The sequence below is a fragment of the Paramisgurnus dabryanus genome, chromosome 15 (assembly GCF_030506205.2).
Source record: "Paramisgurnus dabryanus chromosome 15, PD_genome_1.1, whole genome shotgun sequence".
In the NCBI taxonomy this organism is placed as follows: domain Eukaryota; kingdom Metazoa; phylum Chordata; class Actinopteri; order Cypriniformes; family Cobitidae; genus Paramisgurnus; species Paramisgurnus dabryanus.
Window position 1 is genome coordinate 32410676 of NC_133351.1, and position 6000 is coordinate 32416675.

A 6000-nucleotide genomic window follows, 5' to 3' on the forward strand; every position below is an offset into this window, starting at 1 on the left:
AAAACTTCTCATCTATACAGAACTCATTCTTCGCTTCACAACCCCCGCAGCGTTGGTCGTTTGGTCCGCACCACGTGATAACAGCCATTGCACACGCACACACACACACACACACACACACACACACACACACACACACCATATCCGCTGGGGGTTTTACGATGTACAGATGTGGCCTTTAAAAACGCGCGTTTTCTCCCGCAACATTCGCCAAATCGTCTCGCGGAGTCACGCAGAATTCTGCAAGTGTTTTCGGGGGGGCTACTTTCCCTTTTCCCTTAATGTGTTTCGCTTCACAGAAAATCCACCAGGTGGCGCATAAAAAACTACATTTTTATATGCGTTGTCATTGCGGTTGTTTCCAGAAGTTAATAAGGGCATTGCTGAATATTTAATATTTCTATTAAAACAGCAAAGTGACGTCAACCCCTTCTTGCCAGCATAACAGCGCATACATATATTAAGATGACTGTACGTGCAATGGGCATTTATACTAAGTGCAACAAAGAATTTAGTGTGAGCCTAATACCCTTAACTCTATTTACAATGAATATCTTAATTATTTGTGTTGTCGAATTTTGACACCGTTTCATTGTTTGTTTATAATATTAATAATTATGTCCGTTTTTCTAAAAGTATTAATATTTTAAAGAGATTCATGTGGTATAAAAATACATGTTTTAAAGTTAAAAATGTTGTAAAAATATATTAGTATTATTGTTCTTAATATATTAAGAACAATAATATGACACATGTATATTGCGCTAAAATGCTATACATATGGAAAGAGGAATTCTTCTCAACCACCACCAATAAAGTTAAAAAAATATTCTTTAGAAAAATAGCGTTTAAACCCACGCAGAGCGAACAAGAAAACAAGTGCCCATGCTTACATACTGTACAGTGGGCATATGATATCTTTATTTAGTTTTACATATTTAAAACTTTAATAATACCTTTCTTGCGCATATAGGCAGTCAGTGTTATGATTTTTTTTTAATCCTTTCAGCCGTTATTCATAACAATAAAAATATTTTTCAGTGGCTTTGTAAATATATTACTAAAATAATGGATTAAAGTAACTTTATAAAATCTCTTAATGTCACTTATGTATTTTTTAGTTGGTCAAAACAAAATAAATGGCTAGAAATAGAACAGACATTTTAATTAAAAATGTACATATATTATAGGCGTATATTATCCTTGTTATTATTGTCCTTCCAGATATCTTATCTCAGACGTTCGCAGTCAACACTTTTAAAACTTTTTTATATAAAATCTAATTTATAAATTAAAAAACAAAGTTTTAAGTTAAGACAATAATAAATATGTTTATTTTTATTGAAAGAAAAACGTAGAAAATGTTATTATGGGTATAGTTGATGCAAATAAAGTGTGCAGTATACAAAAAATGCAAACAAATTATTTCTAAAAGTGGCAAGATTTTAAAAAGATAAAGGTGGTATAAAGAAAGACATGAGAAAAGTAGAGGTATGCAAAAGAGCACAGTTTAGTTATTGTTAATTAAAGCGGTTTTATACACCTTTGTTTGAATTGACAAGCATTTTATTCGCCACTTTCAACACATTTTGTGATTCATTTACTGATTTATTACAGAAAATTGTTGTCAGAAGCAAAGCTATTGTACAAAGCATCTTTATATGTATGTTTTAAAGTTAAAAATGTTGTAAAAAATATATTAGTATTCTTTAATTTAAGAATAACAATATGATACATTTATATTGCGCTAAAATGCAATATACATTATTCTGCAAGCAATATAAATTATTCTCAACCACCACCAATAAAGTGTAAACATTATTCTTTAGAAAAAAAACGGCGTTTAAACCCGTGTTGCGTGGAGCGAACAAGAAAACATATGCTTACATGCTTATTCGGCATATGATATCTTTTTTATTTAGTTTTACAGTTTTAAAAGTGGCAAAAAAGTTCTTAAAATCTAATGAATACTGGTTTTGTAAAATGTATATAACTGCAGATGCGTGCGTGGGATCCGGGCAGGTATCATTTTCTTCCAGACCTTGACGCATGGTCGCGGGAAGGCGAGAAATATTTTTTTTTAAGTTAAAATATTTTGCACAATTGATATATTACTTATGAATATTTTAGGAAATTATTTTTGACACACGTAGGTTATTACGTGTATTTTGGATTTTAATTTCATTACTGTGCCTATCCGTGGCCTCATCCGAGCGCACTTTCTCCGCCTTGCATCTTTTGAAGACATTGGTATGCAGCACCATGACCCAGAAAAGACTCACACACCTTTCCCTGATGCATGCCCACACAGAAATACTGAACTCCCTGGATATTAGTCCTCTAGCTCATGAGAGACTTTGGAATCTCTATTATACAACCGGCGCAATTCGCGAGGCGAGTTTTTTCTGTTCGAGTAAAGAGCGCGTTGATAATATGCGTATTAACGGAATGACAACGCGGGTTTGTTTATTACATACATGGATGCGCAGCAGCACAAAAACGCTTTTTAATATGAAAAATTAAAGGATTAAAATGTAACAGATTATTATTGAGTCTCTTGGACATAAATGATGACCAATTATGAGACGTTAGAAGGCGCAAAGAGCTGCTTCATCTGTAGCTAAGTAAATAAATGCTTTGCTTTAAACAAATGCATCTACTTTTAAATGTTTTTTTTTTTAAATGCTACCCAACGGATTTATTGTATATAATGACTCTGCACCTGTAGATATGGTGAGATGAGAAAACATTTTAAGTAATGCTTTAAAAAAAAACATTTCGCTGTCCAAGTGCTGAAATGGCTCTCCACACGTTTGTAAATTCTTTATCTTTTGTTTGTAACACATAAAGTATTTTTACAGTACAAACCTTATATAAAGCCTATTCTAAAAATGTAATTATACACCATGTTTTTCTTTATAAAAGTATACAATATCAGAACTAAACCCATTATTATTTTTGTTCAAATTATGAATTATTTATATGTTTAAAAAAGACAGTAATAGTACTATTTAGTAAAAAAAGATCTATATAAAAATATACTAGGTATGTTAATGTGAGAATATTTTACATCTGTTAATCGACGTGTGATCTTAACTTAAAAACGAAAGTAAAATATGTTCGTCCGCATGGACATTGAAAACTGTGAAGTTTAATTAATATTATATGTTGTTATAATATTATATGTTGTATGTAAATTGTAACGAAAGTAATTCCCCCTGGGATAAGTATTTTTGCTTCTGATTAATAGCGCATATTCATCTGAGAACTGATGATGTCTGTGTGTTTCAGACCCTGGCTGTGTGCCCTGAAGTGTATGACAATAAAGTAGTAAATCTCAATGTATTTATTTTTAAAATGTATTTTAAATAGGCCTATAGGCTCATAGGTTTTTTGGTTAAAAAAATTCACAGCACCCCCTGTTCAAAATGACTTCCAGCGGCCCTGCCTTGACGCTTTGTGTGTTCGACTTTAAATGGTGCGGCGCTGACTGGTCGGCGTATGACATCAGAGTACCGCGAGAGCAAAGGTAAAGTCGGACCATTTGTAACATTTCGACTTGTTCTCGCAGGACTTTGATGTCTTCGTTGCCGAACTGTCTGCGCAGCGCCACATAGAAACGCCCTTTGACTCTTTAAGGCAAAGTACCAGCAACATGAGAAGTGGTGGCACGCAAAAGAAAGTGAAGGTATAGTACGCTAAAATATAAAGTGTCTGTACTGCGAGCACTGGTTTAGTTATTTACATCGTGTGTTGCTCTTTCACCATTGTGCACCCGCGCACTCGCTCTGTAGTTTGTAGCTCGCGCTCCGGCTTCGATAAACAATGCCCGTTTCTCAATACCAAGTAGGGGAGAGTGGGGCAAAGTGAGCCAGTGGGTAAGTTGACCCACCCCCTTTATCTAGGCAACCATACAGATTTGTAGCCGTGTGACCACAAATACAGGTAGCAACCATAATTTATATTTGGCTATGTTAAAGAGAAGGACAAATTAAAGAGTTATGATTAAAGTATGATTTAAAAAAAAAAAAAAATTTATCCTATCAAAGTAAAATGTATACATACCAGGTATAATGGCTGTTATGTCAAAGTAGATTTATCCAGGTCTAAATATTTATACCATAAATATTGGTGATAGGCTAATGTATAAAACCATGTGAATGATTTAGCTAAAGATTAGCCTGAATTACTAAGCTAGGCAGTTTCCCAAAACGGTGGCTGTGGGGCAAAGTGAACCAGATGGGGTAAACTGAACCAGGGGTTCAACCCCACCATGAGGCACTGTAACCATTGAACATGTTTCATAACAAAAAAAAAATTCTGTGTAGTTTCGCACAACTGATTTGTTCATTTTTAAACATTTTAGAAAACATATCATGCTAAGACATTACAATATTAATTAATTTTTATGCATTTGGCGTTTTGCAGGTCCACACTGAAAAAACAAACATACCACTCAGAAACGTCCATTGACAATCTCCAAACAATAAGTTGTTCCTCAAAATCTGTATTTTCATCTGATACAGACTCAAACATGAGTGGATGACATCAGAGTACCGCGAGGGCGATTTAAAACCAACCTCCTCCGCTTTATTTCTCGTGGTACTCTGATGTCATCTGCTTGTCGGTTCTTGTGGCGCTGCGTAAAGTTGACCACACCTAAAAAATGTACTGCTAAACTCGACAGAAATGCTCTGTATACCAGCACCTCCTTTATTACTTGTATAGCAGGAAAAGTTCTATTTTACTTCTCAGCGTGATAAATAGCTTACAAGGTTTGGTGTGTGAGCGTGTGAACTGACAGAAATGCGTCTGTCTCATGGTGAATGCGTGGGACTTGAGAGCCTAGGTTATATCAACATATGTCAAATTAAGTTACCTGATATCCACTTAATTTTATAAGTTATAAACATTCATTTAAAATAACATACAGCGTATGTATTAGGCCTATTTGCTTAAATTGCATTTTAACAAAGAAACTGCAAGGGTTGAAATTAAAACCCAACGCGCTGGTGAAAACTGGATAAACCGGTTTTCTTTTGATTCCCTGATGATGAGGTGATCGATTAGCATTGGGGGTTGGCAAAGAATTGGCAGACCTAGGGGTGGGTGGTTTTTAATTTCTTGACTCTGTGTCACTGGTAGCTGCTAAAACAAGCAGCTAAACCATGTACAATTAATTACATTTTGGAATTAACTTCCTTCATGTCTTTTTATTTATACACTGTAAAAAATATTTTCTGAATTTTTAAGTAGTTAGCATTAAATATGTTTACAAACAATTGGTTTACAAACTCTGGGATGTTTGTGATTATCATCATTCAGAAAAGTGGTGCTTGTGTTTAGACTTGTGTTTTACGTGATTAAATCATGAAGATTACATTAGTTTCTTTTCAGTGTAGAACAGTTTGTAATCAAAATGCAAAAATATAGTATATTTATAAACATCGCTGAAACAAAGAGTGAATTAAAATTAAAAAAGTAATAAAGTTAAAGCTGCTGATAATTTTGTTTATATTTACTAGCCTTTTCTGAGTGAAAAATGTTTAGATTTTGTTAAGTAGCCTAATACTCCAATTTATTTCAGTGTGGGTTTCTCATTTTTATCAGCTTTCTTTTGCTTTTCAAAGGGCCGTCTATACCTTTGCTACCGCCAGTGCTTTAATGTGGGCCGGTAGGCGCCAGTACTCAGTACCGCCACTTCCAAATATAGCTCTTGCGTACCACCACCTCTCCCTGCGCCCAGAACGTACTTCTAGCGTACCAGAACGCTCATTTGCACATCTGTTTAAATCAGAGGCTTAATTTAATCATTTGGCTGCGCTGCCGCTTTTCAAAGCGCCCTTCACAATGCAAGCTACCTAATTCGTCCCACCGAGAGCAGAGACTACATTACCCATACACCTTTGAGTTTTACAAGTTAAAAGCGCATGTGTAGCTTTTGCTGCTGTCAATAGGCTTGTTCGACTTCATGCGGCGCCCCGAGAATCGACAGCCGGA